This window comes from Chionomys nivalis, chromosome 7, assembly GCF_950005125.1.
Source record: "Chionomys nivalis chromosome 7, mChiNiv1.1, whole genome shotgun sequence".
NCBI lineage: Eukaryota > Metazoa > Chordata > Mammalia > Rodentia > Cricetidae > Chionomys > Chionomys nivalis.
The window spans coordinates 31764685-31775606 of NC_080092.1; the positions used below are offsets into that span (position 1 = coordinate 31764685).

Below are 10922 nucleotides of genomic sequence, written 5' to 3' on the forward strand. Positions count from 1 at the left end.
CCTTGTCAATCATAACAGCAGAGAACTAGGCCTCAGGTGACGTAATGTGATAAACTATGAATGTTTACCTTGACTGAAAACGAAAGGATCTGACCAGATGATACCTCAAGAGCAATAAGATTTATTTTTTCCCTGTGGCCCAGAAATAAATTTTTACAAAAGTCCAAAAACAATTTGATACAGATAAACTAAGCTTTTTTTTTTTTTTAAAGTTTTTCGAGATAGGGTTTCTCTGTACCTTTGGAGCCTATCCTGGCACTAGCTCTTGTAGACCAAGCTGGCCTAGAACTCACAGAGATCCGCCTGCCTCTGCCTCCCGAGTGCTGGGATTAAAGGCGTGCGCCACCACCGCCCGGCTAAACTAAGCTTTCTTAAGTGAAAGTTCTATATACAGCCATCCATTCATGAAATATCTGCTGAGAAATTTTAGTGTCAAGCAGAGTCAGGTACTAGAAATGAAAAATAAACGAGAAAGCTTTAACCTACAAAGAAAAACAAAAATGTTACAGCAATATAATCATACTCTAGCCATTTATTTTTATTGCTTTATTTCTTCTAGATGATATGAATTATGAGTGGCCTATAAACCACTCAATCATTCTTCCTACAGCTGAGTTCTATCTAATTATACTACATTAAAGAGCCATCCTTCATCACACATACTTCTGACTCTAAAATGGCAAAGCTTAACTAGAGTTAACTTCTGATCCTATGTGAGTTTTAAACTAAGAATCTACGGCACCCCCTCTACTCCTTTTTCTGATCTGTTGGAATGGAAATGTAGCTCTATGGAAGAGTGCCTACTTAGCATACACAAAGCTATGGATTCTACCTTATGCACTGAAAAAGAGAAAAAAATTTCCATATCTCATAAAAAATAAACTCAAACTCCGTAGGTTATCATTCAGAATCCCCCCCCCCCCTCGCCGCCACTCTCTGTTTGTGGTGGTGGTGGTTTTTTGAGACTAGATTTCTCTGTGTAGCCCTGGCTGTCCTGGAACTCACTTTGTAGACCAAGCTGTCCTCCAACTCAGAGATCGGCCTGTCTTTGCCTCTTAAGTGCTGGGATTAAAGATGTATGCTACCCTATCTTTCCCACTTCTGTCCCAATACTTTTTTTTTTAAACTTTTTGACAGAGCCAGCAAACAAAATAACATGCTTCAGATATGCTCTACTTTTGCCTCCAAAATATTAGTTCTGTCATCTGCACATTGAAACTCTAGGCTATTATCTTTAAGGCTAACTGGTGGACCACACTGTTTTCCCACAACATAGAAGCATGAATACACTCACCAAACAAGATTAGACAAAACAATAATAACGTTCTGTTGAATGTCCTTCAAAAAACATCCCTAAAGATTCGTTTTCATTTTATGTGTATACAAAAGTGCCTACAGAAAAAAGGAGTTGCTGGATCCCCTCAAACTGGAGCTATATATAGGTAGTTGTGAGCTACTATATGGATGCTAGGAACCAAACCCTAGTCCTCTCTAAGAACAGCAAGTGCTCCCCAGGCCTATTTGTTTGTAGGCAGATTCTCACTATATAGCCCTAGCTGGCCTGGACCTTCAATATGCAGACCAGATTGCCTTGAGCTCTCAGAGATCCATTTGACTCTGCCTCCCAAACGCTGAGATTAAAGAAGTCCACCACAATGAACAGTCTCAAGATTTATTCATCTTCCAAAGACCATCTGGAAATTAATAGTGTCATAAGACAATAGAATACAATAACTCATGTTTCCAATAATCCTATACCAAATATACTATATATAGCCTTTTATCTTACAGTGGGAAGAGAACTCAATATTAGTTTACAAATTTCAATATAGATGAACAGAACTGAGTCCTAAACTATATTTTCAATGGGAGAAGTAGGGAAATAGTAATTTTTATGGAAACAGTAACAGTGCTGCGGAATGGAAGCTAAGTCTTGTGCATGCTATGCAAGCACTCTACCACTGAACTGTACAACAAGCCCAAAACACTGATAGTGCAAAATAGAAATAAAGTAAATTACTGTTTATCAAAAGAAAACTTCCCACTTTTCATTATTACAAAAAGTCACCAAGCCACTACTCTGAAGCTATAAACCCTACAACCCAAATTAATTTCTTTTGGAATATAACACAAAGAGATAACTCATTCATAGGTACATTTAAGAATTTTTAGGTAAAAATGAAGACTAATTTGTTGTGTTGTTTCTCCTAAGACACATAAACAATTTTAAAATGTCACAAAAATGCAAGAATTTGGCAAATACTATTTTTTAAGATGGAAATAATATGGAATTCTGCATTAAAATTATGGCATGACATCAGGCCTACCACATGCCTTAAACTATTTATCTTGTCCACAGACCATGCCTGCTAGAAGACCAGATTGGTACCTAGCCCAATCGTCATCAGAGAGAAGGATTCCTCTAGCAGATGTTGAGACCCATACCCAAATGATAGGTGGAGCTCAGGGAACCCAGGAGAAGAGGGTGAGGAAGGATTGTAGGGGCCAGTGGAATTTAGGACACCAAGAGAACATGGTTCACAAATCAATTAAGCAGGGCTCATAGGGGCTAACAGAGACTGAAGCAGCAACCACGGAGCCTGCATGGGTCTGCACTAGGTCCTCTGCATACATGCTATGCTTGTTTAGCTTGGGCTTTTTGTGGAACTCCTGCAAGTGGAGTTATCTGACTCTTTTGCCTGCTCTTAGAACGCTTTTCCTCCTCCTGGGCTGCCTCATCCAACCTTGACACGAGGGTGTGTCTAGTCTTATTGCATCTAGTTATGCCTTGTTCAGTTAATGTCTCTAGATGGCCTGCTCTTTTCTGAGGAGAAGGTGAGGGATGGGGGAGACAACTGAGAGCAGTAGAGGGAGGAAAGGCTGCAGGAGGATATATTGTATGAGAGTAAAAAAAGAAAAAACATTTACCTTGTTTTAATATATATTAGTTGTATTCTATAAATTAAGATGATGTCTTGGAAGACAGTCCTAACTTACTTTATAACCTCAACTTAGTTATGCATCACCTAGATTCTCAAAGTCATCATACTGCCCCATGTAGTGCTGAAAGCCTGTATTCCCAGCACTAGAGAGGTAGAGGAAAAAGAACCAGGAAGCTGAGACAGCCTTGGGAGAAAAAAAAAGTATCACATTTGTTCTTTCTGGGCAAATTTCCATCACATACTTAACAGATAAGAAACCTCATGCAGGAGTCGTACTCAGTGGAACACTAAAAGTTTTCTAAGACAAAAGTGAGTATTTCAGACTCCAATTCTAACAAATTTCTCATCAATTCTGCCTTAAGCCCTTCAGCTCTTATCTGAGTCATTTGTACAGTCTCAGATTTATTTCTTTGATCTACTCTCCTCCTACCTTCATCCATTCTAGGTATCATCTTTGTGACTGCCCCCAAACAACATTTTATTTGACTCTCACTGAACCTGAGACAAAATCTTTTTCCAGTAAAGTTAATTTTTGAACCACAGCTCACTGCTTATCTATCACTAAGTCTAGTACTTTCAAATTATACAGTACGCTAGCTTTTCTATCCTCTATGCTGATGCTCATATCCTCTCATTAAGACCTAAATGAACTCTCTAGTCCCAATATCCTTATCCCTTTCATCCAATCTCCCTATTTTTACTACCTACTTCCTAAGTAAGTCACACGCGACATATCTCCACCCCAAATCAGTGGGTTCCCACCATATACAGGAAGATGTTCTAACACTAAGAAAAGCAGCCTAGGCTGTTACTGACTTCTACTCCTAGCTCTTATTCTGGCAACCTATGCTGCATAGTCCAGGTTGTGGACACGTTGATGCTTTCTCTGAAATACCCTATTCAGCCTGATCACCCTTACTCATCTTCTAACTGCAGCCCAAAGATCTTTGAAGTAACTCCTTCCAAGTTCCCAGGCAAAATTAGATTTGTGTGTCTTCCTAAGGACACACAAACTGTTTTATATACTTTTAATTATCATATAACTTCATACATTTATTTTCATTTTTCTTTCTCTCTGCACTAATAAAAACCCATTGAAACGAATAATACTACTTTCAAATATATAACACTTATTTGGAAAAATGTGAATTTATTCCAACATGACTGACTTAATACTGAACAATTTGAGCACACTGCAAATTTCTCGCTTGTTTATGTGCTATTTTATCTGTTGAATAAAAACAAACAAACAAACAAAAAAACCCACTAGACAAAGACTGAAAACTGCCCCAGGTGAAACTGAGCTGTACAAAAATATGCAAGACTAACTAGCAAGTCGGCTCCTCCCTGTGTTTGTACCACACCTATTCATTCTGGTGTCACAGCTTTCAGGCTCTCCTAGCAATTCAGAGTAACTTACAAGCAGCAATTCTGTGGATGTACAGCCACACAAACAAACCAGGTGGCTTTTAAATACCAGTTATTATAATATTTATCTACTTCTTAATCATTTAACATGAAAAAAATGCTACCATTGTAGTTCGACTTTCCTTTGGGCCACCAGCAACAACACGAGACTTATTATGAAAGCTGCTTAGGCTTTTCCCCAACTAGCTTTTTTTTTTTTTTTTTTTTTTTTTTTTTTTTTTTTGGTTTTTCGAGACAGGGTTTCTCTGTAGCCTTGGAGCCTGTTCTGGAACTAGCTCTTGTAGACAGGCTGGGCTCGAACTCACAGAGATCCGCCTGCCTCTGCCTCCCGAGTGCTGGGATTCAAGGCGTGCGCCACCATCGCCCAGCTCCCAACTAGCTCTTATAACTTAAGTTAACCTGCTTCTATTAATCTATGTTGTGCTATATGGCTTGGTTACTTTTACTCTGTACTGTATGTCCAACTTCTTCAGGGTCTTGCTGGTGTCTCTCCCTGAGTCTAGATTCATCCTGAGTTCCTCTCTCTGCCTATTTTCTCCTGCCTAGCTATTGGTCATTTAGCTCTTTATTAAGCTAATCACAATGACACAATCTTCACACAGTATAAACAAATATTCTGCAATATTTCCCTTTTGTCTAAATAAAATGGAAAGGGTTTTAATTCTAACACAGTAAAACTATATACAGTAACAATCATCAGGTAAGAATTACATTCACAATGTCCAGTCCATTTGTATTTTGCAAATTCAGAGAAACTATTCCATTAGACTATCCTCTCTTGATGAGTCCAAAATTTTGTACCTAATTTATTACTTTCTATTATGACTAAGGAAAACTGTAACTACAACTATCCAGTCTTCAACCCCATCAAAGATCCAAGAAGGATATAATATTACCTGGGTAAACAGGAGGTGCAGAGCAAGCCAACTTCTAAAACTAAGAATCAACAGAGACATTTGGCTACCTGGACAGTCACCCCAGGATTCCTCTACAACGTTAGGGTACCCATCTTCAGCCTGCAGGCCTAAAATATCTAACAGACTCTTCTATGATGCAGGAATTTTGAAGAACTGTCTCACCTTGTCATAGCAAAGTACGGCAGTTGCCTTTATGTCTCGTTTGTCCAAATTTGGACAGCATACTGTCAGTAGTCAAGGCAAATGCAGTTTCTTTGTCCAGCGGCTAACTTTGCCACAAATGAATGCAAACTCCACATTGAGGTTTTTTGATGCCCACCATTCTTTTCTGAAGTGGACTGGTGCTATCAGGAACAGACATGTCTCACTGTTATAAAAAGCCTTATGTTATTAAAAAATATTCTGTAGGTCTCTCAAGAATTTAAAGACCATCTGTCTATCTAAAATATGTTTGACCTTAAAAACATATCTAACATGACTACAAATTTGATGACTAACTGCTAACCTGTATTTCTTAATTATCCTAAATAGTTTGTAATAAAGCTTTTAAGAACTAGAACTATACATTACATTTTTAAATGAGCTGTAGAGTACAATACCGTAAACAAGAGTAGAAACATATACACAGCATAATCTTAAATTTCTATTAATATACAAAAATTCATACCAATGTAAAATATGAGATTAATAGTTGTTTTTTAGTTTAAAAGATTCAATAATCTACCCTTTTATCCTATCATTCCTATACCAGTCTTATCATGTTCCTGTTTTTTTAAAGTTTTGGGTTTTATACCCCAATTCCACTTCCTCCCAAGTCCTGTGATTTCCATACAAAACCTGTAACAACAGCTTTATTAAGAGTTCTATGACTGGGCAATGGTGGCACATATCTTAAATCCCAGCACTCAGGAGGCAGAGGCAGGTGGGTCTCTGAGTTCAAGGCCAGCCTGGAAACTCTCTAGAATAACCAAACCAAAGGAAAAAAAAAAGTCTAAGGCTTCTGTCTCAATATTCTACTTTCAGGAATTTTAACAAAAACTCTTGTCTTTCCCCAAAAAAACCCACAAATATTTATTATATCCTAACAACAGCTTGATTGTTTTGATTTTCCAGTTGAGCACAGGGTTGTCTGTTCCATTTAAGTTCTCTAGCCTGCCTGAGCCTCTAAGAAGTAAAGTTGACAAACCTGAAGTTTCCTGTGTACCATTTTAGGGCTTTCACAATTTTGACTATTTTTTAACGTTTTCCAAAACACTGCCATTCTGATTTTACAAGGCCCTTTATTGTAGAGCAATTGGGCAGTCTTCAAGCCCATTACAAAAGGAGCCACAGACACCACATCTAAGTCAAAAAACACACTTAGTTACAAATTCAGTATTATTTCAAGTATGATTTGAATTTTACTTGCTGCTTCTATTCCCCACACTGATGCCCAGTGACCTTTAAATCACTCTGTCCCTAGCTTTAAAAAAAAAAAAAATTAGACCCTCCTTTGCTACAGGAGAAAGGAACAAACTTTTAGCTTAGCAAGCATAGCCCTTCACAATCCAGGCTAGACATACCTTTGTAAAGCTGCTCTCAAGTCACTCCACTGTTCAGTAACATCTTACCACTGGCCTTACCCTCAAACCTGATACCTGAGTACACTCACTGTTCCCTTTGTTTAGAATGATCCCCATCTCCAACCTGGCAAGCTTCTAGTCAGTGTTACTTTTTTTAAACTGGCACCACACCCTCCGTAAATTTAATCTTTCTTCTGTTCCTTGAAGCACTTTGTGCACCCATTACTCCTACGCAGGACAGGAAGGCAGAAACTGAATTCGGTCACCTCTGAATTCTCATCGTCTACCTCAGGACCATCATATGCTACTCCTTGATGTGCAGCTTAACAGAAAAATATAAATGGACAAAATAAAAGTAAAGCCCAGAGGGTAAAATGAAGGCAGCCTGAACCAGCCTCCATCTTAGATTCAAGCAATATTCTTTTCTTCTTTAAGTACTTATTCAAACACCAAACTCCATTGCATTCCACTGTGCTCAAATGCACATATGCTATGAATATATAGTCAGATTATACTTGGGTTTAGTCAGCACTTAACTTACTAGTGTTTATTAATCATATTTCATTGTAACATAGCTACATCCATAGCCTGATAATGGGTACAATTAAGGAGAAATGTAAATCAACAAAAGATTTTGCAGAAGCTATAAGGTTTCAAAAAATTCACACCAGGTAAGTGAATATATGTGGGCATTCTCAAAGTGACAGAAGATTTAAGCCAGAGGTTCCTAACCAGTGGATCTTGCACTTAGCAGAGGGCTGCAAATGTATTGAAGATACTGAGCTCTCACCACACAAGGACCAAGAACACAACTATAAGCTACCTCAAACATTTATTCCAGTATCTTATATATATATTACCTTCCTGGACTGCACTATAAGAAAAACTTAGTCAAAGTGCTGCACACCTTTAATCCTAGCCCTCCAGAGGCAGACAGGAGGATTTCTAAGTGTCAGGACAGCAGGGACTTAGAGTCCTGACTTTTTTTTAAGTTAACATGGGTACAGTGGGATGTCGAAACATTAACCAAAATACTAGTTAAAACTGCATGTATAAAAAAAAAACTGCATGTATAGTATTTATTTGTAGTCAGAACCAAGTTCTGTACTCCAACCTTTGTTCAATCAAAAACAAAACAAAAAAACCCTGAAAATTCCCAGCAACCAGACACATTTAAGTTACACAAGTACTGACTTCCAAGGAGATATCACCAGTCACACAAGAAAATGTCTTTTTGTCACATACTTTTTGTCCAGGTTAGCAAGCACCTTGTCCACCTAGTGAGAAACAGCCACAATGATCTACCTACCTTAAATAATAACTATTGGTTAAAACACTTCCTTCTCTAAAAACTAATACTTACTTAATATCATGAACACACAAAGCCTGATGTTTATCCTCATAACTAATATCTTGGTTGAATCACCGTATTCTTTCTAGGGTTCAGTTTCCTTGTGGCATCTTAAGAGAATTAAACTAGACCACAAGTTCCATGTAATTTTAACTCTAAAATTTATTCTAGAAAGCATCAAATTCAAAAGCAATTACAAACAGCAAACTATGCTTTCACAATCTTTTGACTAGCCTACAGAACTGTTGTGGAACGGTGAAGAAGGCTAGGCAAGTGTGGGAAGTGGTTCTATTACACACCGAATTGGTTTTCGCTTAATGTATAGCCCCGCTCTTCTCCCAAGGGGAAAATCCCAAACACAGGCAGTCTACCCGCAAAACAGGTCTGCCTGAACGCAAATTCGAGCAGACTATTCAACTCGGTAACAAGACGACGCTCGCAATTTGGTCACTTGCAGTTAAAAGCAAAGATTACAGTTGCTTCGGAACAGCCTCTAAAGATCATGTCAATAGAAAGAGTCGGGGGGGGGGGGGAGTTACCAAAGAAAATAACCACTGTTGCTGAAATATGAAAAGGCTAGTTTAGCTTTTTGGTTAAACCATGGAAATTTTCTTCGAGGAATTAGTACGCCAAGTCCTGATAATCTCGACATCTGAGAATTACTTCTTTGGCCACGTAATCCGCTCCACACTAACAAGAAAATATCAGCCTTAAACTGACTTTCCAACACTCGGGGGGGGGGGGGGAACGGTGAGCGCTAAGTTTGTCCACGGAGTGCCAAGTTCCACGCCGCACAGAGCGCCACCCCACACGGCCACTTCACTAAAGTTGCCACCGATCTTCGCCCCGAGTCCCGGGACACCAGCTCGTCTCCGGGCGCGCGTGACCAGAACCGGGGGTCCGAGAAGCTGGGGCTCACGCCACCGCCCCTCCAGACGCCGTCGCCCTGCCGTCAATCAACACTCCCCCCCCCCAACACACACACACCCGACCGAATCCCCGGGACTCCGCGCGGGGGCGCGGCCCGGGCACCAACGGGATCGCGACCGCTGGGTGTCAAGAAGGGGGAGCGACAGACGTCTCTCCGAGCACTACTAAGTTGTGTGTGACTGCGCGCTCGGGGTCCCCAGGGCACGAACCCCCCCACCCCCCGGGGGATGGGAGAGAGCGCAGGCAACAGAGCCTCGGCGGGACTCGGCTAAGCCGGCCGCGCTCACCTCTCGAGCCGCGCCGCCTTCCTCCGCCGCTGCCGCCGCCTGCTCCTCCCGGTGAGTGCAGCGGGGTCTGCCCTGTGAAACCACCATACCAGTCCCGCCCGCTGCTGCAGCGCCGCCGCCGCCGCCGCTCCTCAGCCGCCTCAGCCGCCGCTCTTTGTTTCCCCCTCCTCAGGCGCCGCTCCTCAGCCGCCCGCCTCGGCCGCCCGGACCCCACGAGCCGCCGCTACGCTCTGCCGCCCTCTCGACCCCCGGCCTCGCCCTCTTCGCCGCGCCCGCCGCCGCCTTCGCCTCCGCGCCGTCGACGCCGCCGCCACCGACGCCGACGCCTCCTCTTCCGCGCCCCCCTCGTTTTCATTGAAAGCAAACAAGCATCATGGCGGCGGCCGCCGTCCCCCTCCCACCCCAGCCAGCGAGCGCCCCGCTCACCGCCGCCTCGCCAACATCCTGGCTTCCCATTGGCTGATACTACTGGGCGCGACCATTCCGCGTCGGGAGGGGTGGCTCTTCGCGGGCCGTCGCTCAAGCCCGGTCTCCGTTCCCCCCGCGTGGCGGAGCAATGAGCCGGGCCAGCGCGCTCCTGCCCGCCCTCCCTGCCTCTCTTCCCGCTCTCTTTGCGCCTAGCCTTCTCCATGCCTCCGGTCTCCTCCTCTTCCTCCGCCTTTCAGCTGCTCTCATCTCGTTCACCTTTATCTCCACTTTTCCCTTGATGTTTTCCTTCTCTTCATTCACTTTTCTTTTCTTTGGCCTGTCAGTCACTTGGAAGCACAGATAAACTCTCACAGACTTTTAACCTATCCAGTATCTTGATCTGGCCAGAGAAAAAAACGTTCAATCTTGAATAGGTGACCAATTGTTCCTGTCCTAACTATGCAGAAAAAAATTAATTAGCAGGCAGTTTTTGTTTGTTTTGTTTTGTTTTTATAGAATCCTAGTTTAAGTTAGGAACCAAAGCCGCATTCAAAGGCTAACACAGTCTATCCATCCTGGGCAAACTGTGGTTGCAGGTAAACCGGGAAAGAAATGGGCTGATTAATGATGTTTACGTCAGGGAATAATAGTTGACTGGTATTTGGGGCACAGGGATTAATCAGACTCCACCTTGTCTTGAGTCAGAGTGATGGTGTATGGGCAAGAGTAACATCTTGACAGACAAAATACACTGCTGTTGTAAGGTATAGTGTGAAGGACAATAGCTGTCTCTACCTCGTGTCAAATCAGCCCAAAAGATGAGGCGAAATGGTTTCCAGGAACTAACAAGGAAGAAATAAGCGCGCGTCCCTCACGGAAGTCTGGGAAATGGGTGGCTGTTGCCTGAGGCTGAGGAGAGCTGGGAGGGCAAAGCGCTGAAGGACAAAAGCCCTTCCCAGAAGCAGACGTTCTGTTCAAGACAAACAGTTTTGTGTTTGCTTGGCTCCAGCATTGCCTTGAGATGATCATTGCCTGCCCTTCGCCAGGATAGCAGTGCTAGCCTAGGCCTCTGGTGCCGTGGGACACTAGACAAAGTT

General features: G+C 42.2%; 1 protein-coding gene across 2 annotated transcripts in view; it reads right to left on the reverse strand.

The window, feature by feature from the left end:
- The window catches only part of Cnot6 (CCR4-NOT transcription complex subunit 6), a 50347-nt gene extending 40541 nt beyond the window's left edge, over positions 1-9806 (reverse strand). For both annotated transcript variants that reach the window (XM_057774527.1, XM_057774526.1), the window contains exon 1: positions 9418-9806. The gene's annotated coding sequence lies outside the window, so the exon portion shown is untranslated. The remainder of the gene's footprint in view (positions 1-9417) is intronic.
- Positions 9807-10922: the final 1116 nt, after the last annotated feature.